The sequence below is a fragment of the Falco naumanni genome, chromosome 9 (assembly GCF_017639655.2).
Source record: "Falco naumanni isolate bFalNau1 chromosome 9, bFalNau1.pat, whole genome shotgun sequence".
NCBI classification, from domain to species: Eukaryota; Metazoa; Chordata; class Aves; order Falconiformes; family Falconidae; genus Falco; species Falco naumanni.
In genome coordinates this window covers 21,613,999-21,632,015 of record NC_054062.1, presented here as the reverse complement: position 1 = coordinate 21,632,015, position 18,017 = coordinate 21,613,999, and the positions used below count along the sequence as shown (strand labels likewise).

General features: G+C 39.7%; 1 long non-coding RNA gene across 19 annotated transcripts in view; it reads left to right on the top strand.

Moving 5' to 3' along the window:
- LOC121093854 overlaps window positions 1–18,017 on the top strand; it is a 114,690-nt gene that overhangs the window by 58,988 nt on the left and 37,685 nt on the right. For 18 of the 19 annotated variants that reach the window (XR_005829663.1, XR_005829661.1, XR_005829666.1 and 15 more), the window contains exon 2: window positions 13,584–13,695. This is a non-coding gene — a long non-coding RNA (uncharacterized LOC121093854). Of the gene's footprint in view, window positions 1–13,583; window positions 13,696–14,832; window positions 14,890–18,017 lie in introns of all 19 variants that reach the window. The other variant, XR_005829665.1, reaches the window with a different exon arrangement.

Here is an 18,017-nt window from a genome sequence, read left to right as displayed (position 1 = left end):
AGCTGTAATTTTGCCTGAGACAGTTTCTCTCTGGAGTAATGTGACTGGCAGGCTCTCCCTCTTCTCTCAGTAAATGAAAATAATATTTTTCTTGTCAAACAAAATGAATACATTCATTTTGAATGGAAAGACTTTCTGTTCTCTTTTTGATATATGCTCCACTCTAAAAATAAATAAATCAATGTTAATTGAAAACTCAAAACAAAAAAGAAATATTTCACTTAGGATAAAATAACCCCTCCTACTCTTTAGTTTTCTGATTTTTAAAACTTATTAAATATTTTCCTAACATGAAAGTGTCTCAGTCTCTCAGTTGGGTCAGTGAGCCAGTCACACCTGTTGCTCCACTGTTTATAATGCTGGAACAATTTTATTTTCAGTTCTTTTTCTTTTCTCTTGTTATTTTGCAGCGGAATACTTGTCTGTCATTACAAGAATTCATAGCATATTTTCATGAACCTGAAACTAGTTTCCTTGTTTAAAAAAAAAAAAAAGAATGGTTTCAGATAATAAAAAAAGAAAAGGAATTCAGAATGCGCAATAACACCTTCAAAGTTTCATGCATCTGACCCACCTATAACCGAAAAGAGGAGAGTTCATGCCAGACTTCAGATGCAGAAGCTGAAGTCTCCCAATGTCACTGAAGTAAATCAAAGAAAGCCTTGAAAAGCTGGCAGGGAAAGTTGGGCATCTTTTCAGGCCAAATAAAAGCTTGGCTCAAGAGAGACTTGTGAAAATGAATACTTCATATTCTGAAGGCAACATACATTTACAGAAAATGAAATCTTGGTTAAAACACTTTTTGAATCATGTTGAAGTGTTCATTGTAAACTCAAAAGGTCTTTCTTGATTTACTTGACTCAATTTCTGAACTTTTTTTTTCCTTCTGTTAATGGCAACCCATCGATCATTTGAGCTGTAATCAGATTTTGCAGAAGGCCACGGGCATCATTTTCAATCATTTAAACTTTGCCAGACTGCCTCTATTTCTTATGAATCACAGGGATTAATGCCAAAAGACTTTTCCCCTTTTAAAAAAATTAGCAAGTGTTGATTGCTTCTTTCTTATTACACCTGACCCACTTATCACCAATTAACTGTTACATGGAACCATAGAATGGTTTGAGTTGGAAGGCACCTTAAAGGTCATCTAGCTCCAACCCCCCTTCCATGGGCAGGGACACCTTTCACCAGACCAGGTTGCCCAAAGCCCCATCCAGCCTGGCCTTGAACACTGCCAGGGATGGGGCACCCACAGCTGCTTTGGGCAGCCTGTGCCAGTGCCTCATCACTGTCACAGTGAAGAATTTCTTCCTAATATCTAAGCTACATCTGCCCTCTTTCAGTTTAAAGCCATTACCCCTTGTCCTGTCATGACAGGCCCTACTAAGAAGTCCCCCTCCAGCTTTTTTTGTAGGTCCTTTTAGGCACTGGAAGACTGCTTTAAGGTCTCCCTGGAGCCTTCTCTTCTCTTTTTTTTTTTTACAGCTCAACAGACAAATGGATGCTTGATAGTAAGAAACAGTCACATCCAATTCTAGCCTCATCTACAAAATTACCTATGAGTCAGAACCTCAAAAATTATTTGGGTGTCTAAATTCCTTTGAAATCAATAGGAGATATTTGCCTAAACTATGAATGTGTGGGTGAACAGTGTGAGTTTATAGCTAGAGGAAGTATGGTGTGTGTGTAAAATAAACTCCCAACAATATTGTTAACAGTAGTTATAGCAGTGGTAATTTGCTATTAGCTAACTTAGATGTAATATAAACGTTTTGCTCAAACCATTGTGTCAGTATAAACAGATCCCTGGAAACTTACAATTAGAGTCTTTGTTCACAGATCACTATAACTTCATGCTACTACTACATTTGTTGCAAAAGCACAGTTAAGTCGTCACTGAGTGTTTGTATGTGATGCTCATGTAATGCTTGACAGCTATGTTATTATCGCCTCTTAAAAATCAGAAACAACATAGTTAAAATAACAGTCAGATGAGACTGACTCTGTCTCTCAGATGACTGAAACCAGAGTCATCCATATAAATGATTACAAGTGGGGAGAAGTAGCTTTTGAATGTGCTGGTTAGATCATTCAGGTAATAGTGATGCAGCAAACAAAACCAAAACAAATGTACAAGTGTTTACTGAGAAAAAATGGTGGATGACTTTGACTTTTCTCTGAGCACGTGTATCTGAACACAACATAGACCAAACTTTGCTAAGATTTGGTCACTTCTGGCCAGTTTTAGTGGTTACATCCTCCCTAGTCTTTTCTCTGGTTTGGGAGAGTGATGGCGTGGAATTAGTTGAATGATGTTCCTTAGAAAAAAACCAAGATATCATCTCTGTTTAATGCACAGAAAACAGGAGGGAAAGACATTATGCTCTATTCTCTATCCATTGCCATTTTCACCTGTTTAAAGATCTCCTTCCTTTTCTAGCCATGGGTCAGCCCTGGGTGAATTATCTGATGTCCTTTCTCTCAGGTGTCTACACCTTTATGAAATAAGTTTCACATCCCCTGCAGAATGGGAACTCACGAGTGTTCCTCCTTTGTGGGCCAGATCCATGTCAGGAAAACTCTACCTGTGCTTTGAACCACTTTGTTCTGGGTCTTGTCCCTGGCCACAGAAGTCGCTGTGTAGAAGGGCTGTTTCAGTTGTAAAACAGTCATCTACGGAAGAAGGCCAGCAGAGGTAAGGACAATACAGGGTTTATTTTCACTATATTGTGCCAAATAATTTCTATTCAGATCCTGAGAGAAAAGACTGTATTTAAGCATTTGGAATAGAGATGACTTCATACATCAGGATTTAATTCCCCTAGTCCTCCAGGGACAGTAAGTTTCTGGCCTGAAATGTAAAACTTGATTTTGTTTATATCTGGTTACTCAAGGAAAATTACAAGATTTTAAAAATTTCGTTAATTAACAAGAACATCCAAGAATTAATTATATAATCCCAGATATTTTAACCAAGTTCTAACTTTCCAATAAGTGGCTTCTCAAGTCAAAATCCACATATGCTATCCTTTTAAACCACACTGCAAATACAATCTTAAAATGATTACACAAAATGCTGCTTTTCAGCTGATGTGTTTTTAAAGAATTTGAATCAGATGGCCTTTGCACTAGCGAAATGAGAAAGTAAGGCAGTCAGCTAAGCCATAGCTTTTTTTTTTCTTTTTTTCAGTACATGTAAAATTATGATTGCACAGGTAGAATATCAGCTGTATGTGTCAGGGTGATCAGTCACACAATCGAATGCAGGATCATTCTTTACCATAAATGTATTAAAAGAAAATCAGTCACATAGATTCGGCTTTCAACAGAGCAGCAGGCTGAGTTCTATTCATAACAAATCAGCTCACGCTTTGGGGGAAACTACAAATCACTCCCACAGCATTATGCATTAGATTGTCCTTTGCATCCCTCCAAGGAAGACCTAGTTTGAATTCACATGTATTCTCTCCGCTGTTGGGCTAACAGCGGCAGGTGGGGGCGGCAGAAAGGAGTAATCTCCTTGGAAGTACAGCTTGGTTTCTTTTCTGGGGGATGGGGTGGTGGGTTTTAGTAAGCAGGTTTTTGTATTTGCTTTTTGTGGCAGGCAAGCATTGTAATTGAATGCACGGTAGGTTATCCAGGTTTAGGTTTATTGAATTTATTTATGATTTAGCTGGAAATCTCCACTTTCTATCACTATGAATTCATCATTAGTATTGCTAAGGCATAGTTTGTATTAGTGGCGGTGCATAAAACTCCTCACTGAACTTAGGACCAGTTGTACCAAGCATTAGGCAGCAGACAATAGTAATAAATATTCAGTAGGAAACTGAAATGGTCAGGTCTCAGTCTATGCCTTAGGAGAGAGAATCAAAAGTTTCAAAATTCCCCCCAAAGCCATGGTTGCCTAGGAACATACATGCCTCCACCTTGAACAAGCAAAAGGATTATATTCATTTACATCTTGTAACCAAAGAGGCTAAATTCCTCCTCTTCCTCTGCCTGCTCTGCAGCCTTAGCAGGAGAGTGCTGCTGTGCCCTGGCCAGCTGCCGGCCCCACACAGCTTAGAGGAACTGAGGAGAAAGATGGAGATCTTGCTGGCCGGTCTCTGCTGAGTTCTTGCTGCCTCAGTCATCATGCTCACAGTATTTTTTAGCTACTTTAAAGCTAGCTCTGGTGCAACACCTCCTAAAAACATAGAATGAAGCACCAGGTGATGGCACAGCAGGCAGAGGTTCCTTGAGCATTGGGATGGGCTGTTGAGAAGGCTGTGGCTTCACTGCTGTGGCACAGCTATAGAAATCCCTGCTCGCTGCTGAGCGGGACTGGGGTGTGCAGACCCATGGCTGTGCTGAATGTGGCTTCTCACCATGTCACTCATCCCACTCTCCTGAGAGCTGCAAAAACAGGCAGCACAGCTTTGTGTGTGTCTCTAACGCCAGGTGCCTGTCTCAGTCCTCCTTCCTTCTTCCTCTCTGCTTCCCAGGACAGCAGAGGGCTGGCATCACTTTTCAGCCCAGAAGGGCAACATTTACTTTTGCTTCCACTGCTGAGAAAACTTGAGCTGGCTCTGTGAACCCTGCGCTGTCCATGGGAGGGATGGATGTAACCTCCACAGATTTAGACAGCTCTCCAGGTGGACACTGAAGTGAATACATCAGGCTTTGAATTGCAGGGGCTCAGAGGTGGACACATCATTCGTTCTGCTGCCTCAGCTAAGAGGGTGATGAAGTCTGGTAGAAAGGCAGAGTGGGCAGCAGTCAGCGCTTCTCTTGGGCACCGTTTCAGTGCCAATCACTAGAAGCTGCAAGTCTAAATTCAACTGTGTCAGCTACTTTGCAAAAGACTTTGCATCAATTACTGGATGGAATTTCCCTCACTGCTTTCTTAAACCGTGCACCTAACATCCTCTCCAGGTGCTGACCTCAGGTTTATGATGTGGTCTTCAGAAGGCACCTTGACCACTCTTTTTATCAGATCTTCTGGCTGACTGAGAAGAAGAAGACTTTTCTCAGTCTACAATCTACAACACAGCTCTGAGACACCCACCAACAGGGAGATTTGAATTTGTTACTGTTCCATCAAGAATACATGAAATGGAAGATGGGAAGTAAATATCTCCTTTGTTCGGTATCTTTACCATGAGACCCTCCTTTTCCAGCCAGTTCAAATAACTCCTAAAGTGAAGATCTTGCACTTTAGATTAATGACGTGATGCAGACAGTAGATGAAATTAGTAAAGTAATAAGCAATTCCTGCAAGACCATCTGACCCATCAAATATGTGCCAACTGCACAGAGGATGCAGCTTCAACTTTTTCTCATTAACTCTCTTTATGGACACAATGAATATGAAGCTAGAGCAAAAACATTGTTGACTGACACAAAGAAGCTATGGGTTCAATTATTCAGCAATGCCCCTATGAACTTCTGGAACCTGAACTTTATGGAAAGTAACTGATAGATCTGGTAATGTTAACATAAATATGTGACATAAATCCATGTGCAAGAAATTATCTCCATCAAGCATCAGAACATGGATTTTTCTTCCAGATGGTTCTTGACTTATCAGGAAAAATGGTAGCATCAGAAAATCAAGCTATCACTGCAAGCTGATATAGTTTTGCAAAAAATTCAGGTACTTAAAGGTCAAACTGCCTCAAAAGGTTAATTTGTTAGAACAGTAAATTTAAATGACATGTCTAGATTTGGGAATATCAGTATGGGTTTTTTTGGTAAAACTGTTTTGTTTTCCAAATACTATCTTCTCTACATATGCATTTATCAACCTTTTAAAGACACTTTGATTTTTATACCCACACACATATTCATAGAATACAAATAAGAAAAGAAAGAAAATTTATTTTCACCTGTTCCAAATATCAGAGGAAATAAAATGGTGATAGTTCAGAATGTTTCAAGGAAAAAAATAATCACTTTTTACTTTAACACAACATTAGATCAGCATCTGGCTCTCCTCTATGGAGGCAGCTGATAATTTCTAACAGAAGACAACCTCACATGCCCTCCTGGCATTCACTGGCTTAAAAACCAGACATGTCAAATTAATTTTTTGTAATGTCTTTCCCTCAAATATTTAGAAATAAAAGTCAAATAGAATATATCAAACACTAACTTTAATTTTGTACAGCTCTGCCTTTGAAGACACAAACAGGGGAAGCCCTGTCTGCTTGAGTCTGTCCACATTTTGTACTGAACAAGCAGGAAGTGCTTCATGATACAAAAATGCCCAGACAGCGGTGTAATAGAAATACTTGGGTAGATAACTTAGTTAGTGTCAGAACTGCTTCTCAATTGAATCTTCTTTGGTGTTTTCCATGAAACATCAGGGAATCTAAATTTCTTCCCCAGGCATTGAAATGAAATTGATCACCTACTGTTTTAAAATCACTAATCTAATGTTGTGATTATTTAAAAATCTTTTGGAAGAAAGAGATGAAACAGAAATAGATTGAAAACATTCTGGCATCTATGTGAGTTAATTAGGAATCACAGAAAGGGGAAGTAAGTTTTTATTGAATTCTGTATGAGGCAGGTTGTAACCTTTTTTCCAGCACCTGATGGAAATAGATTATATCATTGTCCTACCTTCAAGATCAAGACACCCACCTTCTGCTCTGTGACTCAATAGCAAGTAACAAGGGGAATGAGTTATGAAGCCACAGTACCTGGCTTGACTAATGAATTCTGTTGTTGTCAGAGTGCTCCTTCCAATGTACCGTGGAGAGTGTGAGAGGGGCACTAGAGGAAGAGGGAGAAAGGAGGTGGAAGTAAAATGATGTTTTTGTTGATGAAGAATCAGAATTGTTTTACCATCCATATGATGGGCATGTTATTAAGCTATGTTGCATAGAATGATATATTACTGCTTTGGAAATGAAGTAAGAGAAATCTTAAGAGGTCCTGAACATTTTGATGGAGGGAAAAGGCAACGAGGTGATCATAGTAATTTCTAATACGAATGAAAGACAAAAAATCTTTATAGGCAATGAGACTCCAGCTGCTTAATCAGCATAATTTTTTTATGCCTGTGCATGGCTAATATTTGTCAGTAGGATGTCTTCTCTTCTTTAGTAGGTGAAGGTGTTGAGTAGTGAAGAGTAATCTTTGTAATAGTAAAACTGAAGAGCACAGTCACCCGTTCAGACCGCCACCAGTCATGACTCATGCATTTTAATCCTGTTTCAGTAGCATAAACTGAGCTCCTAGGACAGTCTTCAACAGGCTCAAATGCTTCTTGAAACAGTTTCAGCCACTACAGGCCAATGCTTTATTATAGCTACAGATAAGATCAAAGTGGACTTATCTGAAACACCTTTCCAGCTTTGCCCAGGTTATGGGTTGTCATGGTTTAACCCTAGCTGGCAACTAAGTACCACGCAGCTGCTTGCTCACTCCCCCCTTACCCAGATGGATGGGGAGGAGAATTAGAAAGGAATGTAAAACTTGAGGGTTGAGATAAGAACAACTTAATAAGTAAAGCAAAAGACATGCACACAAGCAAAGCAAAACAAGGAATTTGTTCACCACTTGCCATTGGCAAGGATGTGTTCAGCCATCTCCAGAAAAGCAGGGCTTCATCATGTGTAACAGTTACTTGGGAAGACAAATGCCATAATGTCAAAAGTCCTCCTCTTCCTTCTTCCTCCCCCAGCTTATATATACTCAGCATGTTGTCCCATAGTATGGGACACCTCTTTGGCTAGGTCAGGTCAGCTGTCCCAGCTGTGTCCCCTCCCAATTTCTTATGCCCCTCCAGTCCCCTCGCTGGTAGGGCCTGAGAAACTAAAATGTCCTTGACTTAGCACAAACACCACCCAGCAACAGCCCAAACCATTGGTGTATTATCAACATTGCTTTCACACCAAATCCAAACCACAGCCCTGAACCAGCTACTAAGAAGAAAATTAACTCTATCTCAGCCAAAACCAGGACATAGGTGACCCCACACAGATGGACTTGCAGTTTCAGTTGCATTAATGCAGACAGACCAACCAATGCCAGATTCCAAAGTGGAAGCTGACAGGCTCCCAAAGCCCGTATCTGACTGTCCTGGCCGAGAGCTTAGGGATTCATACGGGACTCCTGTGAAGTCTGGCACAGTAGGAAGGCTGCCAGACCACACAGAGAAACTCTCGATGCTTTGCAGGACCCTATCTTTAGTGATTGTAGTGGATTTTGTTGGAGACTGACTATGTATGGGGGACCCAACACATATTGCAATTCTGTATGGCTAGGTAGTGGCGTGAATTTAAATGATGTTGCCTCATTTTTGCTATCCCTTTGTGGTAAAATAATTTGAGAGCTAATGAAGACAAAGAGGACTGTAAATGTAGTGGTCCTGGACACACATAGGATAGGCTTCTTTGTCTTCGGTGATAACACAGACTGCCCCTGAAGACTTAAATCAATGTGTAGGAGTTCCAAAGCTGAATTGGATTTGGTTGTTTCCTTTCCTCTTTTTGCCCAGTAACTCAGAGGACAGAGCACTGGAGATGTGTGGTCAGCTCTTTCCTATCCCTACTTCAGAAGTTTGTATGGGTAAGGCTGCCCAAATGCAGTATGTTTCAGTTAGTGAATAACCTTCTAAGTGCCGCATGAGTGCTGCCCAAACAGTACCAGTCCTTTTTTGGGAGGAGGAGGAGAAGAGCCTAAAAGAAGGACAGAACAATGGAAATCAAAGCAATTCAGAGGGGATTTTTCTGTCCACATCACAGGAACATGTCAGGCAGGTTTCTGATAGCAAAGTGTAGCAGCAGGCTGAGATAGTAACATTTCTGCTAAGTCTCATACATGAGACATGTCAAAAGGAACAAACCAAAACCAAACCAAACCACACAAAAAACAACACCCCCCCCAAAAAAAACCCCTACAGAGATCTTGTCATTGAAGTTCATATCATGCTAAGTACATTCATTATCCTACAAAAAAGTGCTGAGGACACTTATTTGTGTACTGAAATTAACAATTGATTTTTCATCCAATACCCACACCAACAAATTAAAGGAAATATCAGCTCTGATAAGGTTTAATTGGGGAGCGTTATTACTGAAACAAATGGAAAAGCATGTCTTCTGTATCATACAAAATGTTCTGTTCAATCTGAAATATCTTTTTCATATTCTTGGCTCATAAGTAAAGCCAAGGAAATTGTTTGTAATATTGATAACCCACTGGAGTTTTTTGACCTAGTAACCCAGTGGATAGTACAGTCACATTGTAAACTCTATTCCTGGATTTAATCCCTCTCCATTCCCATCTGGGAATACTATAGACAGAAGGCTGTCAAGTCTGATAACTTCTTGTGTATGAAGGACAACCTGGTTCTGAGTCCTATTCGAAAACCCATGGCCAGGCAAAAGTCTCTCCCATAATACAATAAAAAGAACTCACCACTAAGAGGAAACTCATATGGGTGGGTTGACAATCTTGTCCTTAAATTGCTGTCTTCTACATCTCTTATGTCTTTGCAAATTTCCATTTCAAATTCTTATCAATAATCTTATGTATCTTGGCTATTGAGGGCTATACCATGTAAGACCTTTTCTGGGAGCAAAGTCCCTGACATCCTGTTTCCCAGCTGGGCATTCCGTACCTCTTTCTACACACCTTGTGGCTGCATCTGATACAGTGCTAAGCAATCCTTTTCTAGTGAAAGTTTTCTATTTTTAAGCATATTGCTGCTTTAAGAACAGGGAGTTTTTTCAAGCTGAACCCCATAGCCAGATACTCAGCATATTACAAGTCAACATATTGTCTGTAATGTTTATCAACTGACAAATGTACACTCAGAAGTAATATTGTAACCATGATTTGAAGCAGATTGAGAAAGAGAATATGCGTTGACTTTATGAAAAGGAAGTTGGGCTTGCTGTTTCATATTGTTACTATTCTGGTTTTGGTGAATCTTTTTTTCAGTGTCAGATTCTCATCTCTTCTGTCCTGTTGAATCAGACCATCCAGGTCTCAAATTACTGACACAAGTTGCTGTCTACAGTACCTTTTCTATTAAATCCCCACTAATCCTCAAAACCTCTTGAAAGGTTGTCCTTTTACCTTCTCTCTCAGAAAGTACTGCTGAAGCCAGTAGTTTGATAATTGAGGATTTTCTTTCTCTTCAGAGGAGGGTTTTATTTTTGCCATCACAACAAATGAACTTCTCTGAGTGCAGGAAACAAACTTCAAACAGGTATTGACCAGGAAATTCCTTCAAATGTACTCCCCTGTAAGCTAGATCTTTGGCTGGTACAAATTAGCATGCTTCCTGCAAAGTCTGCAGAGCTGTAACAGCTGCAGGTCTGGAGCAGAGCTCGCTCCCACCCTTCTTAGTGAGTGAAGAATTGTTCTCCACAGTATGTTCTGCAATGTTTAAGCTGCAGCTATTCTTCAATGTCTGTTTTGTGCTAAGAACAGTTTGATTATTTTTTCCCTCCAACTCCCCCCATTGATCAGACAAAGCATTGCTTTTAATTAAGTTTTTTACTTACTGGAGATATGTTGCAAGTATGGAATTATTTGTTACTTCTCCTATTGGGGTGCAAATCTATGGGATTTGGAGACAGTCGTAAGTAAAGGACAGCACAGAGAGGTACTGGAATGCTGAAGGCGTGGAAAGAGAGAAGGTCAAGAAAGAATTTATTCTCCAGAGCTGATTGGCAAAAACCCTATTTTTTTTTGTTTGTCTTTTTCTGTAGCTGATGCTTACACTCCTTCCAAGTATCACCATTTTCAGCTCTTTCTCAGGACCCTAGGATTTTAGCAATAGCGTATTCCCCCTTGCTCTGTTTGTATGATGCTCTGGGTTTGTTTGGTTTGGTTAGGGACTTTTTTCTTTTCTTTCTTTTTTTGTTGTTTTTTTTTTCTTTAGTATTTTGACAAAGCACTCAATCGTCTGTAGTGTGTATGTGCCTGTGTGAAGGGCATCTGCTTCATTGCTGGACATTAAGTGGAGTGGTTGGGGTTTGTAGGCTTACTTTAAATCATGTGTGGGCTTGCTGATTCAGTTTGGTTTCCTCTGTGCTCATGTTCCTGTATAATTCCTCATTATATACATGAGTCACCTGTTGTTGTTCCCTTTTGTATACTTTCTCCACAGCAGAGAGGAATTAAAGAAAAGTTCTGGCTCAATGGAATTGCTCTTTTGATCATGTTTTGCTTGCCCACACTAAGCCCAGGGGATTCGAATGAAGGAGAGCAAGGGAGCGATGGCATTGTCCCTCCTCTTCCTGGGCCAAGCTACAGTCTTAACACAGACACTCAACATGCAAGTGTGCTTTGATGTCTTCTAGCTCTAACCACAAGCAAGGGCTGGTGATAACCTGCATGACATTAAATAGAGATTTCTTTAGGGTGGAAAGCAATGATTTTTTTACAACTCCTTAAGTTTTGAGGAGTCTTTAAGGATTTTCATCTCCGTTGAGAAACAGAAGCTGTATTGAACAAGAGGCAACTTTCTATATCTTTTCCCCATCTGCAGTGAGCACACTAAAATTTTTCTTACTAGGACCAATTGTAAACATCAAGCATAATCATATATCAACATAAGACATACTTTTGGAGCTCAGACCAGTTTCCTCAATGTTTCTGGTAGGACCCCAGAATAATTTTGTCTTATGTAATATCAGAATTCCTTTGTTCTCTGGCCACGTTTATCTAGCAGGGGGTACACGGGAAAGTCTCAGAAGTTTCTTATCTCAATTTGTATTTAGGGTCTTGAAATTCTTCTTCATTAAAAGCTGCATTGATCTTCTGGATGTAATTACATCTGTCTTCCTGTAATTATTAATTTCTTAATAGCTTTATGAAGGGCTCCTTATTCCATCTTAAGTGCCATTTGGATGCCCTTTTTCCTCTTACACAGATTGAATCAGTAATAATAAAGTTTACAGAAGTTCAGCAAGTGCTCTACAGATATTGCATGCGGTGATCATTTCACTCACCTGTGAAATGCAGCCATCTCTGGAGTGGAAGGCACTGAATATTTTAATAGAATCTTGTGAGTACAGGATGACTTTATGAAAGAACAGGATTAAGAAGTGTAAGTAAGCAACTCAGATTTGTACTAAACTTCTGGGTCAAAGAACTTTCTTGTTGTTTCTGATCCCAACTCTGGAAATATAAGTTGGAGGCTCCTTGTCAGGAGGAGGATTTCCTTTATGGTCTGATATGTCAATGATCTATCTCATCTTAGATAACCAAAACCTGAGACATTCAACAGTATTTGTGTCTTTGTAACTATGTTGACCAGGTCAACCTGCTGATTTTATTTAGCTGTTAAAGACTGATTCTTTTCTGACTGGAAAGACCACCACATTGGACCACATGGCAACAGAAAGGTGCTTTATTCTCTGAATGGGGAAAGGGGAATTGCCTGTGACCCAGCCAGAGAGGAATGGCCCTTGTCCCTCTGCCTGTAATACGCAGGTGCTGTTTCTGTTATCAAATTGTCTCTGTCAACACCCTGATGTAACTGGTATTTGTTAACCCATAATTAATGGTCTATTGCCATGTCTGTCACATAATAGTAGTTCTTTAGGGCACCTGGAGGATTATCATAAATGTTCAGTATCATTTGATAGAAAAAACACCTACGTATTGATTGACAGAATCCCTTACTTTCTTTGCCTTCCTCAAATTCCCTTCTGGTTTTTATCTGCTCACAAGAAGTCCTACTGATTTCCACTTCTGCATTTTGTTGCCCAAGGGATGAAAGTAGTCAGAGAACCTGTGAAATTTCCTTCCCTTATGTGGGCACAATACATGTCCAGTTACTGAGAAAGGGTAAAGTGTTCTCTTTTCAGGGTTTCTGATTTTCCCTCTTCCCTTGCTGTCAGCAGGAGGGTAATTCCAGTGCCTGGGCAGGCACAGCCATAACAGGCAAATACATTGTGCTTGCCCCCACACCACATCCCTACCTCCTACCTGGGGCAGTGATGAGGAGAGAAGCCTCACAGCCTGCTGACAGCCGGCTGCAGAAAGCACCCCTGGGTAAGTCAAAGTGACACCGATCCCCTGCCACGGCGCTGCCTTTGCAGAACGGTGTTCTTTGGCATCAGGGGGACACTTTGGATGGGCTGTCACAGGCATCAGGAAATCTCAGGGAAGAAAGAAATCTGAAGCACAGAAAGGTAGTAATCAGCTCTGGGTTGATCTGCATAGATGTGGTTCGAGGGGACAATTAATGTTACATTTTAGACGTCAGTGGGTGCTCCTTCTGGCCATGGGTGCACTCACCTTCCTGGCAAGAGCATACGTTTGCAGTCAGTGGAGGTTTAAGAGGTATTTCAGTCCTTGGTCTCACTGTTAAATCTTCATTTGCGATGGCACTTCCCAAGATATAGACTTCTCTCAAAACTCTCTTGTGCCAAGAGCCCCACTCCACCTTTTCCATGAAGGGTACGGAGGGCAAGAAGATAATAAATACCCATCATACTTTCATAATTTATTAGAGACAACATCACTGGGTTTAGAGTGCCAGCAGTATAGACAGATAACATCAGTATGGCTACACTTATTTGAAATTTTTTAGATCATAAAGCAATAACAAACTACTTGCACAGGTCCCAGCAACATGCCTGAGAAGTTGAACCTCCTGCCTCACCCTGAAATCCACAGTATGACAACCGAGTTGCTGTGTTGCACATGGAACTTGCAGCCTTAGCACAAGACTGGGTAAGCTCTGCACTACTAACCCATCACTACTGTCCAGGCTAGGCATAGAAAGAAAACAACTGCCTCTGCTGCCCAGCCCACTAAGTTTTGGGAAATGCAGCTAATGTGTATCTGTATAATAAATACCAGCTTTAGTGCTTTGAACCAGCTCAAAAAAGTTGGCAACAAAAGAGTTCTTTAAAAGTGTCACTCTTTCACATACTGCAGTAATTATACAAAGTCATGACAAACCCTACATGCAAAGGAAAAGTGCAAATATTCTTTGAAAGTTCTTGCCAAACCCTACGTGCAAAGGAAAAGTGCAAATATTCTTTGAAAGTTCTTGACCTGCTTTGGGACAAATGGGTTTCCTTTTGCATCCTTTAAACAAAACAAAACTATTGCCTTGCCTTTGTTTAGCTTTCCCTGCTAATATCAGTTAGGATTTAGTCTGACTTTGATTAAATGTTCAGTGAGATTCTTTCTCTTTGTTTAAACTGTAATGAATGTAACCCCCTGGTCATTTACTGACCCATGGAACAGCACAAGGACAGGTTTCTTTTGCTGTTCCAATAGCTCCCACTCAAGCTACTGAGGTTACAGTTGCTTCTTGGGATGCTATACCTGTTTTTTCCAGACAGATGCTAGGTATTTGCCTGTGCTCTAAATACCTGCAAAAGCAGTACAGATCAGCTTTAGGGAAGTGGCACACAGGTGAGCCTGAAGGAAGACACCTTGCCATTTAGGAAGTCTTGTTAGCTTGAGCGTACAGCAACTGTTCAGCACCCAAGTTCAGAGTGCACCCAGGGAGAGCTTATGTCTGCTTGCAAAGAGCCTTTCACTCTGTTACCTGTTTGCAGCCACATTCTGTCTTGCTGAAGCTGATGGTTTTTTTGGCATGGATTAGATAGGAGTATGGTCACACCAGTGTTCTTGGTGCTAAGGTGTCCAGGAGGACTGGCAGCAGTTTTAATATGTTAAGAGACAGATTAAGAGCCTATCCTTGAAATCACGTTCTATTCCACCCTACTGACCATCTCTTAGCTGGCAGGAATTTACTTTTTTGAGCTATTTAAGCTATTTAATAAATTTAATTTTATTTTTAGTTTGAAGGGGTGTGTGTGTTATTTTGTTTGTGGTTTTTTTTTTTCTTTTTAGTGGAAGACCATTAAGCAACTGCAGTAAATAATGTCAAGATGTTGTTGAATACTAAGGGTTTGGAGTTTTTTTTTTTTTCTTAAAACTGGGAATATACATAACATTTTATATGGGGGTTTAGGTGTTTTAGAAAGCCAAGACTGATGCTTGGGTTGACATTAAAAAATAGGTATTGCTTTACTTTGTGTCATGTATATCAATAATATATTTCCATAAAAGATAGATGCTTCTTTTTGTTTGCATGCAGGGTAAGGCATTGTTTTCACCATGTATTTAGATTAAGAGCATGTGTCTGTGTGTTTGAAAACAAAATGAGCCTGGACTCAATACAACTTACTTGCTTGGAAATATTTAATGGAGCTCAATGTGAGAACTGCTCCAAGAGAAGGTTTGAAAGAGGGTGTCCTTTTTCTGAACAGGTTGCAGCTGAAGCACAGGAAAGGGAGTAGCAGAAAGATGTGGACCTAAATATTACAGTAGCACTGTTCCCAAATATGACAGGCATTTAAAATCTTTCAGCTATCCCCTGATGTGAGTTATTTCCCTGTCGACATCAGCTCTGGTGCAGGATTGTAACACTGCACCTGGATTCAGGTTTTTGAGTTCTGGTCCTGTTTCTGTCGTTGATCCCGAGTGTGTACATGTAACCCAGCCTCACCCACATCCATCCTCCATCCAATCTTCCCAGCCTTCCAATGGGAAGGACCGAGCAGCCCTTTTGCAAATGTGTCAGAAGGAAGGGTTTTGAGGTAATGACAATTACTTTTCTTCTGATCAAGACTAAAACCAGAAAATGATGGGGAGAAAGGGGGTGGAATTATGTTATGCTTGGACAGATTTAAAAACGCAAAGAAGAAATAGGAGCTATTTCAGCATTCAATGTTACATTTAAATCTGCAGAATGGATGCCCAGAATTCAGTCTGAAATGAAAAATCAAAGAAGCCTTGCTCCACATTTCCATTACGTATTATCAAACCTTCCCCAGACCCTCTTCCCCAGTGAAATCTCAGCTGAACGCACATGGGGTATTTCTGTAGACAGAAATTTCATTCCCACAAAATGACATTCTGCATTTCCTACTTTATTTCATCTATGTTTTTCTTGAGCAGAGCTAATCTAATCACAGATTGACAGGACCTATAAGTATTGCCATAATAATAACAGTAACTAGAAGGACTATATCAAGTGTGTCTGCTTGTTTAGCCATACTATACTCGTAACATGTTTTAAGCCTTTTGCCATTGTCTCAATTCCTAATAGAGCTAGAAGGCAGCATCTGCAACTAAATATTTCTCAGCCCTAAAATAAACTTCATGGAATGAAGCAGCAACCCTGGAGATAGTCATTTAGGTCATTTTTCAGGACTCTATGATGGGTGTTTCATCACAAAGCTTCTTGTATTTACTCCCAATATTATTTTGCTTGATTGTGTTCTTGTCATTGCAGTTCTTATTCTAATACGCTTCACATATTTTCCTTGGAATATAATCCTCTTCTATGTGGATTTGTGCTAGCAAGCTTTTCCAAATGCAATTTATTTTTCAATTGGTTTATCAAAGAGCACAGTCATCTACCTGGTTTAAATGAGCTCATTAGGAAATTAGAACTTTTAGCTGCTTTTAGAATGTAGTTTCTATTATTTTTAGTCAACTCTTTTTCTTTTTCTTCCATGCCAAACTCATTGGTCTGTAATATAATAAATTATGCACACAGACAAATGCACTGAAACAAAATTACCTTTCTTCTCTGTAACAGATTAGTTTTAATTTGTGCATACAGTGGTCTGTCTTCCTGTTGATGTATCCTGAGGATAGGGAAGAAATTTATGACAGTCCTACTGAAAAGGCTAATGGAAGTCAGAAGCATTTTCCTGCCCTGTGGCAGGTTCCTTGGAACCAAGAATAAAATTGGAAAGTGTACTGTGTTGTGATACTGGACATTTAAAGTCAATTCCTAAGAATTTTCAGCCAAAGGACTGTACTGCCATCTTTGAAACTTTGATTGATTTCAATGACTGTGGAAGAGTGTTTCATATAAAGCATTTTTACCAAGATTTAGGCAAATGGAATTTTGGAATGAAATCATTAACAGAACTCATCTAATTTAGGAGTTTATCATATTAATCAACATTTTCCCTCTTTCCCCCCCCACCCCGTCCATTTCCAATGTGGTGTCAGAGTACTTTTTAAACTCTCCATGACTTATTTTTATCTTGTTAAGTTCCTTCAGCTCTAGAGAAAAAATGTTGGATCACCAGTTGTAATACTTCATTTTTAAACAAATGATACACATTTTTCTCCCCAAATCTTCTAGATTTAATCGCTTTTTCTTGTAATAAAACAAGCCAACTGTATCTTATGAATCTATTTTAAGTGGAGTTTGAAATACTTCAGCAATGTGATTACTTATCTGTGTATAATTTTACCTAGCATATTCTTCTGGACCAAGTTCAGACTGACATCTAAGCACCTGACAGTCTGAGAAAGACACCTTGGTGACAGTCAAACCTAAAAGCTCAGATGTTAAGAATGTTTCATTTACTGTAACCTTGGTAAATATGGATACCTTAGATGTATGGTAAACGTGTCCTGCTCTGCATCAGGAAACGTGAGTTTAAGTTTCACTTTGCATTTGTTTGAAGAAGAAAGCTCAGCTGCTTTGCTGGGATCCCAAAACATCACAAAGCACCTTTCAGGACTAGGACTTTTGGCCCATATTTGCTAAAATAATTCAGTGTACCTTATTCCTACTGGCAGAAAATTGTCCAAGTTTATTAGGAGCCTTCACATTATCAAAATCAGTGGGGTACTGAAGGGCTAAATAATTCCATGATCTTAGTCTTTTTTCTCTTGTTCTTCAACATCCTGTTTGGATTAAAAAAAAAATGAAGATAATAGCAGGTTTTTCTGTCACAGAAGGACTGGGAGGATAGACATGTTAAAGATTATGAGATGATCTCAGTGAAGTGAGCCCTGCAAGGTTGTTGTTTTTTTTTAACATAATTAACATATTCTGCAAGACAAGTATGCATACGCTCACTTTAACATGCTTTGCAGTAGAAGGAAGAATAGAATGTGTGCTTAATCTGAAGCTCATGCTCAAGTGCTTTGTTGAATCAGGCTCTGTATTAACAATCCAGCCTCTTCTAAATAGTGTTTCTCTATTCCTATGTTCCTGATCAGAC